Source organism: Orcinus orca, chromosome 16 (genome assembly GCF_937001465.1).
Source record: "Orcinus orca chromosome 16, mOrcOrc1.1, whole genome shotgun sequence".
Taxonomy (NCBI): domain Eukaryota; kingdom Metazoa; phylum Chordata; class Mammalia; order Artiodactyla; family Delphinidae; genus Orcinus; species Orcinus orca.
The window spans coordinates 16,522,489-16,536,016 of NC_064574.1; the positions used below are offsets into that span (position 1 = coordinate 16,522,489).

Sequence of the window (13,528 nt, forward strand, 5' to 3'; positions counted from 1 at the left end):
TTCCTATCCACTCCCTGGGCCAGGGCTCCCGGCATAAATCCCTTTGCCTCTTAGTCACAGCTGACCGTGGGCTTACCTAGTTTGCCGTGCTGTGGTCTAATTCACTTCTTTGGTGTATGAGCCACTAGTTAGGGTGGGGAGCTGCACCCCAACTCCGTCCCTCCCCCCATCTCCTTCTTCCTTCTCAATTTTCCAAGTTGTCGAATTTCTCCCTAAAGTTTCCTAGGTGCATGCTGGACAGAGTGCATGAGTCTGTCCTTCACTGGGGGAGATGCCACGTGCCCACTCCAAAGGCTCAGAGAGCACTAGTCTGTTGCCTGGGGAACTGGGTTCCGGTCCTGGTCACACTCTTAACTGAATGATTGACCTCAAGCAAGTCATCTCTCTCTCTGGACCTCAGCTTCCCCATCAATGAAATGAGGGCTTTGGTGTCTTCCACTTCTAAAATTCAGTGACGGAGAAGCTTATCAACAAATGCAACATAAGGAAGTTTACGATAAGCTGGCCACTTCTAAAATTCAGTGACAGACGAGCTTGTCAACAAATGCAACACAAGGAAGTTTACTACAAGCTGGCTGACCACACGCTTGAGGGAGGGAGGAACCCTGGAGGGGTCCAAGGCCTCTGCTCAAGATGCCTGGCTCCGCTCAGCCTCCTTCAACCCCCTTTCTGGTAGAGCTGAACTGTTTCTCTGGGAGAAAAACCCCAAGAATTCACTGAACAAGTCCTGGGGACATGGAAAGAGGCAGCATAAACTACTAGATAAGACAAAGCAGCAAGAGAATTTAACTGTCCTAAGGGACTAACATGGAGCAGCAGTGGTTACTAGAGATAATAATTAATCTCTTGCATTTGTAGAGTACTCGATAGGAAAGACAAAGCCTCTCTGCTTTGGTGTATAGTGGGAAGCAATGTGATATGTATAGTGATTATGAGCATCAATTTGGGAGCCAGGGATCTGAATCCTATGTGACTTAACTCCTCTGAACTTTTTCTTTCTTTTTTAATGCGACACTAGAGCCTCCATTTTAGGACAGTGAGAATGAAATAACACATGTAAGGGAACTGAAAGTATTTGGCACGTGAGTGATGATAGATGGCGGCTCTTACTGTTGTACCTAATCTCCTTTGATTCTCATTTGAGGAGAATCAGGTCCCCAGGGAACTGCATTATTAATCTCCTTTTCCTGAATAGGAAAACGAAACAGAGAGAAGATAAGTGACATGCCCGAGGTCACACAGCTCAAGACGAAAAGGCCAGACTTGGAAACTGAGTCTTTTAACTCCTGCTGAGGCCAACGTGCCCACAACTGCCAGTGCTACTCTCCAAGATGGTTAATCCACCGAGCCTGGCCTTTAGTTCTACACGGGATCATCTCCACTTTGAAAAACGGGCTAAACGTCTTAAAACCAGTGGGGAAGGAGAGTTTTCCTGGGTTCAACCAGGCCTGAGATGGGGAAAGGTAGTCAATCTGTTAGCTAATAGGAAACACTTCTGGCTACTAGGTAAGAGGGGTGCTTACCTGCTTTTCTACCAAAATACTGTGTGGCCTGAAACAAGTCTGGGTTTCAACCGCCCCTCCCCCCAACGGTGCAGATCTGATTTGCTTTAAAGCTACTTGGGACTACAGCTCTATTGGGAAAGAAGCTATTTATAGGTGGGAGGAAGGTTGTGGTAGTTTGTAATTTAACAAGAATTTTAGTTAGTTCTCAGAAAACTTGGATGTTAATCAGAAAAGGTCCAAGCAAATAGGCTATATATTAGGAGGGAGTGTGCCATGCTGAAGGCTTTCCCACAAGTTGGTCTGAGACTGTAGTGGAATAAAAAGAACACCAGTCTGGTCACCCATGGAGAGCAGCAGTCAGCAGCCTGAAGAGACCTGTCCCTGGACCTTCTACCTGTGTGGGACCTTGGGCAAGTTAACTTCTTTGTGCCTTGGTTTCCCAATGTAAAATGAGAGTAACAACCGCATTCACTCTTCAAGGTTCTTGTGTGGCTTAAGTGCCTGGCACAGACTACAAGTTCAAAAATACTTGTAAAATCAGCTGGCGCATCCTAGAGAAAAGACATTATTTTCTAATTCTGACTCATTGTCACCACCCTCTGCCCTGAGGATGACGTGACAATGAATAAGGTCAAGAATGTCGGGAAGCCAGAGAAGGGCCCCGTGTTTCTCTAGAACGTCAGGATGAGTAGGAAACAAAGCCTCGGAGCGCTGTCAGGCGTGTTCTTGTGTGCTCGCAGTGACACTCAGCGTTGGGGGCCTGGAGGTGGGGCATTGCTTGGCTGGGCCTTTATTCCAGAAGTGTGAGTGGGCGTGAGGAAATGAAGCCCGTGTCCTGACAGGTCAGCCTACTGACATCACCCTCAGTGCTCTGAAGCACGTTTTGTTACTTGAACAAAAATACTAGTAAGGAGCCCATTCATAAAAACAAAGATAGCGTTTTCCTAGACAACATGTATTTTGTAACACTTGCCCTGCAGACTGAAGAACTGTCCATCTGTGACAGAAGCCACGAAGAGAGAACTGTGACAACACCAGCACACTCACTTTCTCCACTACTGACCACGGCAGATGATACACTCTATGGACTGGGGCCACGCTCTGTGCTGTAAACCCCACTGGATGGCATCCTTACCCGAAGCAGCTACAGGAAGTGTTACTCACGGTCTCATCCTACAGTTGTGAAAACCGATGCATGCAGAGGCTGACTGGCCTTCGCAGAGGATCCCTGGAGTAAGTGATGGAGTCTGTGCTCCAAGCCAGGCTGCCTGGGGCTAGGCCTGTCCCCTTAAGTCCCTTACTCTACTGCCTTTTAAATGTTTCCCTGCAGGAAACTTGGCAGATCTTCACAGCCAGCAAGATTGGCTCCATTTGAGGATAAAGGAAACTCTGGCAGCTTCAGCGTGCAGGGCTGGTCTGAAGGGCTCACACAGCCCCTTTGCCCCAAAGCTGCCTTTAACTCCCACCCCCTCATTCCCAGTCCGGAGGGGCTCTCTCCCTCTGAATTTCCTTAGTACTTTATCTGTTTCTCTTAAGAAACTTACCTTTTCTCCTTTGAGACATATTTATTTCTGGACGGATCTTATTCTGCTGCTAGAATTTGAGCTTCTTAAGCAAAAGCTCCGTCCTAATTTATGAGCATTCTGTACATATTATGAGACATTTATTAAAATAAGGAAATCCAAAAGTAACAAAAACTTGTACTGAATGTTTATCACATGCCAGATAATGTTCTAACTGCTCTATATAAATTACCTCATTTAATCTCGACAAGGATCCTATGAGGTAGGTATATTTAATTTTTCCACTTGACACAAGAGGAAATTCCAGACACAGATCACCTGAGTAACTTGTTCAGCTGGTAACTGATGGTTATCTGTTGAAAGGAGTATGTGCATGAATAAATTCTGGCCACCACTACCCACCCTCTAGTCCAAACAACTGCTGTAAAATACAATTAACTTTTCACCCTACCAAAGTCCAGTTTCAGGGCTTCCCTGGTGGCGCAGTGGTTGGGAGTCCGCCTGCCGATGCAGGGGACGCGGGTTCGTGCCCTGGTCCGGGAGGGTCCCGCGTGCTGCGGAGCGGCTGGGCCCGTGGGCCATGGCCGCTGAGTCTGCGCGTCAGGAGCCTGTGCTCCGCAGCGGGAGGGGCCACAACAGTGAGAGGCCCGCGTGCCGCAAAAAAAAAAAAAAAAGTCCAGTTTCAGCTGTCATGCCATTTCAAATGCACTTAATCCTTATGCCACACAGCTGGAAGGTCCCCATTTTTTCCAGACGAAACTAATTGAGAAACATATGGACTGAGACTTAATAAATCAAAGTAGATTTTGTTTTCTTTCCAATTAGAATCATACTTGCTTATTGTAAAAAAATAGGAAAATAGAAAAGAGCAGAAAAAAAGGGAGGAAGGTCATCCATCATTCTACCATCAGAAACAGCCTGTTAACCTCCTGGGGTATGGACCTAGAAAGAACCGCACCTACACTCAAAACAATGTTTGAATTCAGAAACTTAAGTCATTTGGGGGTGGGGGAGGAGTCAACCCCACAAAAGACGACAACTGTTTGATACCTTTCTTTGGTTCTGGAGCACATCTGGCTGCCTTGTGTACAGGGTTTGATGTTCTGAGGCTCCACCTCCCGGTCCCCCCACCCCACCCCGGCTGCTGCTGATGCTGTGTGCCGGCTGCAGAGCTGGCAGGGGAAGGGAAGCCTGGTCTCTGTGAGAATGCACCTTGAAAATGGGGAGGTTTGCAGGGTACCACACTGCCCCTCCCCTGCCTTTTTCAGCCTTCTTAATACCTGCTTCCCACCAGCAAGAGATAGGTTTCAGATTGGGGCAGTTATGGGAGAGATGGATCTCCACGCTTGAGTTAATTTTAAACAATCTTAAACTTGTTGATTTTTACAGCTGAAAAGAGCATGCTCATTGAGTCTCCTCATTTTTGAGATGGGGAATGCCAGGCCCCAGAAGGCAGGGGATTTCCTGCGGCTGCACAGCCTGGTGCTCCAACAGTAGGAAGCCCTTCTATTGGTTTGAGGCTCTCTCTGACCCTGCACTTGAAACATACATCTGATTGGCCCCACCCTCTTGTTTTGGTTAACTCCTCCTCAGCCATCAGATCCCAGATGAAACGGCACTTCCTTCTGGAGGCCTTCCCTCTGAGCCAAGTGAACTCTCCTAGGTGTATGGGTCCCACGGCACCCTCCATCTCTCCTCTCATAACCCTTAACATACGTTATTGTAAGCTCCACAAGGTCGACAACATGTCTCCCTCGTTCACTGATACAGAATAGGAAATTCAACAAATATTTTCTAAACACACACACATACCCCGGATAGTCCAGGCTTGGGTTAAAGCAACTGTTTTATGCTTTAAAAAAAAGTATCATGTCTTCTAAACTTCAAATCGGGATTTCCCTCTTGTTGAGTAGGATCATTAGAGAACAAAAGATTTCATTCCAAATAATTTCTAAAAGACAGAAACAGTTCATAGAAGCATGATGACAGATAGAAGATGAAGCCTAGAGCATAAGGGCAGGAAAGCACCACTGGAAATGTGGAAGCCCAGGGAGGCTCTGGGCCTGGGGACGGCAAGCATCAAGAGGATTTGGAAGAGGGCTGAGAATTAGGGGACCCACTGAAGGTCCTGTGCCAGTCAGCTGCCCACAACACACTCGCAGCACACAGAGGGTCAGGAAGTTCTGCAGAACCCCAGGCAAACCCCTGGCCTCGCTCCTAAAAGGAGGCTATTATTATTGATTACAAATGGCAAAAAGAAAAAACTATCATAGGGCATCTGAGGAAAACCAACAGCATGACAGAGACTGAAATAAAGAGAAAATAGACTCCATCATGGGAAAAAAGATTCAGGCAAATGAAAAGCTTTACAGAAAAATTCTTACATCTTCAGAGAGATTCTGAAGATACTGTGTCCATGAAGCATGAAATAAGCTGACAAAACTGGGCTCTTAGAAGTTAACAATATGAATACTGAAATTAACAATTCAGGAGAAGGGCTGGAAAATATGAAAAGGAAATCTTTCAAAATATAGGGAAAAAATATTCACAGGATACAAAAGTATCTTGATCTAGAACAACATTCCAGGAAGTTCAATGTCAGATTAATAGGAATTCCATAAAAAGAACAGAATAGAAAGTAAAGGAAAGTACAACAGGAAGTTATCTAAGAAATCAAGAGGAAAATTTCCCAGAGCTGAAGGAAGACTGCATCTTCGAACTGCAAAGCTTAAAATGCACAGAGAGTATGAGAAAAGACCACACCCAGACATAGTGTCCTGACCTTTCAGAATTCATAAGGAAACAATGCTACAAGTTTCTAGAGAGACAGATTGTTTCAAGAGAAAAGAATCTATATAGTGTAATGGATGGCTTCTTTTGTCAACCTGATCTCCTGTTACCAATGTGTATTGTCTCCTTCTCCCTAAAGTGTACTTAATCTTTGCTTTCTTTGAACAATGTCTTTGGTTGCAAGTCATAAGCCTGAGGCAAATAAAATTCCAGTAATTTCCAAGAAAAAAAAAAAAGAATCAGACGGGTATCAGACCTCTTGCCAGCAATGCTGGGTGCCTGAAGAAAAGGAGCAATACTTTCCAAGGGAAAAGTTCTAAAAGAAAATGATTTGGGACCTAGAATTTATACTCGGAAAGGCAATATAAAGACATTTCAGAACTGCAAGGACTTAGAACAATTTATCACTCATGTACTGTTTTCTCAGTAAACTTCTGGAGGAGAAGTTTACCTAAACAAGGGTTTAAACTAAAAAGTAAGATTTAAAAAAAAATTATTTTTGTAATTAACTTATTTTTATTATTAATTTATTTATTTTTGGCTGCATTGGATCTTTGGTGCTGCGTGTGGGCTTTCTCTAGCTGCAGCGAGCGGGGGCTACTCTTCATTGCAGTGCGCGGGCTTCACATTGCAGTGGCTTCTCTTGCTGTGGAGCACGGGCTCTAGGTGCATGGGCTTCAGTAGTTGTGGCACATGGGCTTCAGTAGTTGTGGCGCACGGGCTTAGTTGCTCCGCGGCACGTGGGATCTTCCTGGACCAGGGCTCGAACCCATGTCCCCTGCGTTGGCAGGTGGATTCTTAACCACTGCGCCACCAGGGAAGTCCCAAAAAGTAAGATTTTGAAAAGCAAGGATCTAATAACAGAAGTGAAAGGCACAGGGGGAAGAGGGGGAGAGGGAGGAGGGGGAGGGGAAGGAGGGGGGAGGGAAGGGGGAGGAGAGAAGGGGGAGGGGAGGGGAGGGGGAGAAGAAGAAGGTAGCTTTGGGACCTGGCTGACCCGCGAGCCTAGGGGGCGTCAGTCTGATTCAAGCAGGAGGGTGGAAGCTCCAGGAAAATAGGACGGGACTCTGACAAGCCTGCCAAGAACTGTACTGAAAGTCTACGGGAAAGATTCAGCACGACGGAACAAGGAAAACTAAGCATGTTAAAGCAGAAGCTATTGTTAAGTCCAGGAAAACCGTCAGACAGAAAGGAAAAATAATTAGAACGTTACTGGCTCAGCGGTAAATAATATTTACAGTGCCGTAACACTGAAAAACAGTGAATACGAATTTAACCAAAAAACTGTGGTGCTGGGAGAAAAGGGTAAGGGAGAAAAGAGTGAGCGGGGCTGTGGTGTTTATAACAAGGCTAAGGCCTCGTGTGCCATCCTAGGAGGTCAACAGGTAGTGTCTAAAACTGATGAATAAAGAAAGAGCGGTACGGTTCTGTGTGGTCCTTGTTTGGATCGCATTTGAAAAATAAATATTTTGAGTTAATTGGAGACCTTTGCTAGTAATAAGGGATTATTAATTATTTTACTGTGTAATAATGGGAGTGTAGTTATGTTTTAAAAAAGGAGTTATTCTCTTAGAGATACATGCTGAAGTAATTACTGATGAAATGTTGTCTAGAATTTATCCCCAAATTATCTATAAGCAGGGCGAAAATGGCCACAAGCACAGATGAAACAAGTTTGGTCACAATTCTTGAAGCTGGGTAATGGGTGGTACATGACGATCTGTTATACTATTCTCTCTAGTACTGTATGTTTGAAATTTTCCATAATAAAAATTTTATAAAGACAGATAGCTGCATAAGCATATTACTTAGATATATGGAGAGAGAAACACTAGAACAAAAAACTAACAGGATCAGGCTTCCCTGGTGGTGCAGTGGTTGAGAGTCCGCCTGCCAATGCAGGGGACACGGGTTCGTGCCCCAGTCCGGGAAGATCCCACATGCCACAGAGTGCCTGGGCCCGTGAGCCATGGCTGCTGAGCCTGCGCGTCCAGAGCCTGTGCTCCGCAACGGGAGAGGCCACAGGCGTGACAGGCCCGTGTACCACAAAAAAAAAAAAACCTAACAGGATCAAAAGTGTATGCTCTTGGGAGCAGGACAGGAGGGAAGGGAAAAAAGGGGTAGAGGCAGGGGACAGCTGTTTTCTAGCGTCAGTTTATAATGATATTTGACCTTAAAAGAACAAAGCAAACCTATGTGCATGTGCCGTTATGACAAAAACAAGTTTAATTTTTAAAAAATAATAGGGGTAATATTACTTAGAGAAATGGAGATAACCACCAGAAGAGCTAAAAGCAGAAAAATTAAATGGTTGCCTCAGGTAAGGGGGTAAGCAGCAGATTGATGCCTTTCTGGACTCGTAGATTTTTTTTTTTTTAATGATTTCATGATTACTTTGATTTTTAAAAATGTTATCTGTTTTTATCAGTTATTGCCATGAGCGTTTAGCAGGGCCTTTTGGTCATCCTGACATCTACAAAATGAAGCTGTTTCTCCAGGTGAAGAATCCTAAACCGCCCAGAGTGAATATCTCCACAGGAAATGTAACAATAACTATTATTGCCATTTATCTATTATCTACCATCTGCCAAAGCTTTACATATGTTATTTCTAATCTTCACAACACTCCTGCAAGGCAGGTATTGACATTTCCATTTTACAGATAAAAAGACTAAGGCTGAGAGGCGTTGGCTCATCGGCTTGAGGCCACAGAGTACAGAAGGCCAGGCTTGGGAGACCCTTTCCACTTTCCCACCTCTCCTTTACAGTCTACTGTTCGGTACAGAAAGTACTGTTACATCCATTTTCTCTTCAACTCTACGAAACAGGATTATCCTCACTTGACAGATGAAGAAACTAAAGGTAAGAAAAGTGGGGTAACTTGCCCAAGAATCCAGGTTTCATGATCCTAATCCTTTACTTGCTACCATCCCTATCCGCTGTCCTCTCAATAGCTAAATGTCAAGATCTTCATAGCCTCCACATGGGCACTTGACATGATGAATGCAGCTGAAGCAGGAATCTTCAGAGAAAGAGACTTATTTTTTCCAAGGGAAATATAGTAATAAACTGTGGAATGTCCTCAGTTGCTGTAATGTCAGCATTTTGCTCAAGTCCTCAACAGGGCATTTGAAATATCAGTGGCCGGCCTGCCTGGCATACGGCAGGGCAGCTGCTAGCTTGGCTGTTCCGATCACCGTGCTGCTCTTCTTGGCTCCAAAAGAAAGGAATGAGTCGTGTGTGCTTCTGCCCTGAAAAGAGAATGTCTGCGGCTTCCCTGGTGGCTCAGTGGTTGAGAGTCTGCCTGCTGATGCAGGGGACACGGGTTCGTGCCCCGGTCCAGGAGGATGCCGCATGCCGTGGAGTGGCTGGGCCCGTGAGCCATGGCCGCTGGGCCTGCGCGTCCGGAGCCTGTGCTCTGCGGCGGGAGAGGTCACAACAGTGAGAGGCCCGCGTACCGCAAAAAAAAAAAAAGAGAATGTCTGTGTCTCCTAAATCGACTTCAGTCGATGGCCAGGTGGCCCCATGGCTTTTTAGAGCTGCCAGGGATCTTAGGTCTGGGCTCCTCTAGAGCAGAGGCAGGCCTGTAAAGCTGTTGGATGGGCTGGGTCGGCGTGGGAGCCAAAGGTGGGGAACTGAAGGGCCTGAGGATGTGGCCCACAGTCATCTCAAGCCCTGGGGACCGGGGTCGCTGACAGCAGCCTAAGAGTAGGGTGCAAGCATGTGGTGTGAGAGGCTGCTCCCGGGGCTGCCCGGGCATCTGAACGATGGCCAAGCTTCCAAGGGGGAAGAAGCTGTTTACTTGAGTTCAAACTATTTATAGCACCAGCAATCTGCACATATTTGGATGACAAATTTCTGGGCTTCAAGTGAGTGGTGCTTTGCTCCTGGACAATTTCACCAAACACATTCCCTCCCTACGCCACCCCCAGACCCCCCTCGCTAACACATGTTGCCCTCAGGATGTTTTATTTAAGTTGCTGAGTTTAAAAAGATTATAAAAAGAAATTACATTTTAAGAACTAGTGCCTTTTAATCCATTTGTCTATGAGTTTAAGCTACACAATATTATTTTCTTTAAGGCTTGAATCAGGCATTAAATTCTAATACATGTGTATGCTATAAACAAATACAACTGAAATAAAACAGTACCTGAACGAGGTCTGTATTTAACATGTGCTATATCACTTACTGTTGCTGCACTAAGCTTAAGACCTACGAAGAGAATGTTTCTTGTAACCCAGGTTACATAGCATGATAAAAGGCTTCACAGAACAGACCCACAAACAATATGTAATCATATAGGCATTCCAAACAAACAAAAGAGGTCTTATTACCCACCGATTCTGGGGCAGAAGCAGTTGTAGGGTCCAGAGCTCAAGGCCCCCTCCCGTGACCACATGCCATAGAGGAGAGGGTCTGACTATAACAGAAAGATGTGCAGAGCCCTCTGCACAGTTTTAACTCACAGAAGGTATTATACCCTTGCCAACAAATTCATCTGGAAAAACCAGCTTATCTCTAAAAGCTGCCTTCTTTTTATAGCAAAAGCAATGCTTGATCAGCCATCTCCTCTGAGCCAGGCACTGCCTAATTCCGAAGGGGAAAAGCAGCGGTTAATCAACATGTAAATATATTGGCTAAAACATTGGTGGCTTCCAGTCCCATCACACAATGCAGGCAGGAAGTAGCACAGAGAAAAAGGGCAGGAAGTGAGAAGAGAGCTTCACAGGATAAGGGGTGATGCTGGACAATTGATTTAGGGAAAGGGAACAGAAGGGATTCCTCAAAGGGACTAACCTGTTTTCTTATCTTTTCCCCCTGCCTATGAAGCTCATTAGAAGACAGACAGAAAGGTCTCTAGGATAATCTTTTGATTAACTCCGCTCTTTAAGATCAGGAGAAAAGTACTGGTGAGGGTGGAGGAATGAAACATGTCTATACACAGAGGGAATGTAAATTACTTTAGAATTTTTTCCAGGACAATTTGTCAGTATTTGGTCAATATATGACCCACAATTAAAAAAAAATTTTTTTTTAATTGAAGTATAGTTGATTTACAATGTTGTGTTAATTACTGCTGTACAGCAAAGTGATTCAGTTACACACACATATATATATTAATACATTCTTTTTTTAAAATATTCTTTTCCATTATGGTTTATCACAGGATAGTGAATGTAGTTCTCTGTGCCATATAACAGGGCCTTGTTGTTTATCCATCCTATATATAAAAGCTTACATCTGCTCACCCCAACCTCCCACTCCATCCCTCCTCCCCTGACCCCCTCCCCCTTGGCAAACCACCAGTCTGTTCTCTATGTCTGTGACTCTGTTTCTGTTTCATAGATAGGTTCATTTGTATGACTCCAAATTTTAATGCATGTAATTTTGATCCCAAGATTCTACTCCTAGGAATTTAAAGACTATCCTCCTCATTCAGACCCTATCTAAAATGTCACTTCTTCAGGACTTCCCCAACCCAACAAACCTAAGGAAACGCCCACCTACCTATCATATCACTTTTTTTTTTTTTTTTGGCGGTACGTGGGCCTCTCACTGTTGTGGCCCCTCCAGTTTCGGAGCACAGGCTCCGGACGCGCAGGCTCAGCAGCCACGGCTCACGGGCCCAGCCGCTCCGCAGCATGTGGGATCTTCCTGGACCGGGGCACGAACCCGTGTCCCCTGCATTGGCAGGCGGACTCTCAACCACTGCGCCACCAGGGAAGCCCATATCACTTTCTTTTAACTATCTGCACAGCACTGTTCTTTTTCCTGTTCATTAATTTGTTTACTACCAGTCTTTCATTGTTCCCTTCCCTACTCCCACATTAAAATGCCAGCTTTGTAAGACAGGGACCAGTCTGTCTAATATACTGCTCTTCCTATGTGTTGGATACTAGCCAGGGACATTCCATGCATCATCTCATTCAATCCTCACAGCCAGAGGTTTCTGTTATCAGCCTTACTTAACATAAGAACAAATTGAGGGACTTTCTCGGTGGTCCAGTGGTTAAGAATCCGCCTTCCAACGCAGGGGACACGGGTTTGATCCCTGGTCGGGGAACTAAGATCTTACATGCCGCAGGGCAACTAAGCCAGCACGACTCAACTACTGAGCCCGTGCACTCTGGAGCCCACGCACCACAACTAGAGAGAAGCCCGTGAGCCACAATGAAGAGCCAGCGTGCCACAACAAAAGATCCCGTGTGCTGCAACCAAGACCTGACGCAGCCAGATATAAAAAAAATAGAACTGAGGCACAGGTTAAGTCTAGTGAGCAGCCAGCAAGTCACAGTGGGAATGTGAACACTGGCGTGCCTGACTGCAAAGCTCTAAACTATCTTTCTCCAAATGAACCAAAGTTTCAATGTGCATAATTTTTTTTTTTTTTTTTTTTTTTGCTGTACGCGGGCCTCTCACTGCTGTGGCCTCTCCCGCTGCAGAGCACGTACTCCGGACGCGCAGGCTCAGCGGCCATGGCGCACGGGCCCAGCCGCTCTGCGGCATGTGGGATCCTCCCCGACCGGGCCACGAACCCGTGTCCCCTGCATCGGCAGGCGGACCCTCAACCACTGCGCCACCAGGGAAGCCCATCAATGTGCATAATTTTTGACCAAGTGATTCCAGTTTTGGAAATTTATCATGTGGAGATAAACATACAAGAACACATAGTTAGACATATCTTTATTTATTACAGATTGCTTATGGTAGCAAAAATTGGAAATAAGTTTAGGCAAGTCACCAGTTAGCTATAAGCCTCAAATTTGCTTTTTGGTCAACGGGCCCCATCTCAGAGACACAGTGAGGATTTAATGAGACAATGCACAGTGCCTGGCTCCTAATCACTGTTTTGTTGTTGTTATTACATGCATTTAAATCTCTAAAAGGATACACAATACACCAAAGTGTATATTATAATAGAGGCCGTCTCTGGACAGCAGGATTACAGATTTCCTTAACTAAATGGTATACTTCCGCACTGTTCTAATTTTTATAAAATGCATATTAGTGTTATACTCTTCAAAAATAAATATATTACTATCTTCTTAAAAGAAGATGGAGGGGCTTCCCTGGTGGTGCAGTGGTTGAGAGTCCGCCTGCCGATGCAGGGGACACGGGTTCGTGCCCCAGTCCAGGAAGATCCCACATGCCGCAGAGCGGCTGGACCCGTGAGCCATGGCCGCTGGGCCTGCGTGTCCGGAGCCTGTGCTCCGCAATGGGAGAGGCCACAACAGTGAGAGGCCCGCGTACCGCAAAAAAAAAAAAATGCAGGAAAAAAAAAAAGAAGATGGAGATGGGGCTTCCCTGGTGGCACAGTGGTTAGGAATCTGCCTGCCAATGCAGGAGACACGGGTTCAAGCCCTGGTCCGGGAAGATCCCACATGCCGCGGAGCACCTAAGCCAGTGCGCCACAACTACTAAGACCGCGCGCCTAGAGCCCATGCTAGGCAATAAGAGAAGCCATCGCAATGAGAAGTCCCCACCCGCCACAATTAGAGAAAGCCCATGCGCAGCAATGAAGACCCAACGCAGGCAAAAAATAAAGTTATTAAAAAAAAAAAAAGAAGAAGATGGAGAAAATAAAGTTGGAGGAACTTAAACAGAGGAAGAAACTCAGTTTATGGGACAGAAAGGGAAACTAATTTAGTAGATTTGAAAATAAAAATGTTCCTGCTCTTTTGTTCTGTGTAAGAACAAGATCTTCAA

At 45.5% G+C, this 13,528-nt stretch overlaps 1 protein-coding gene across 13 annotated transcripts in view; it reads right to left on the reverse strand.

Annotated features, from left to right (window-relative positions):
• PKIG (cAMP-dependent protein kinase inhibitor gamma) overlaps nt 1–13,528 on the reverse strand; it is a 111,373-nt gene that overhangs the window by 40,025 nt on the left and 57,820 nt on the right. Inside the window, exon 1 of one of the 13 annotated variants that reach the window (XM_033433778.2) lies at nt 1,083–1,164. The exons of the other annotated variants lie outside the window; for them this stretch is intronic. The gene's annotated coding sequence lies outside the window, so the exon portion shown is untranslated. Of the gene's footprint in view, nt 1–1,082; nt 1,165–13,528 lie in introns of those variants that run through there. 13 annotated transcript variants of the gene reach the window in all.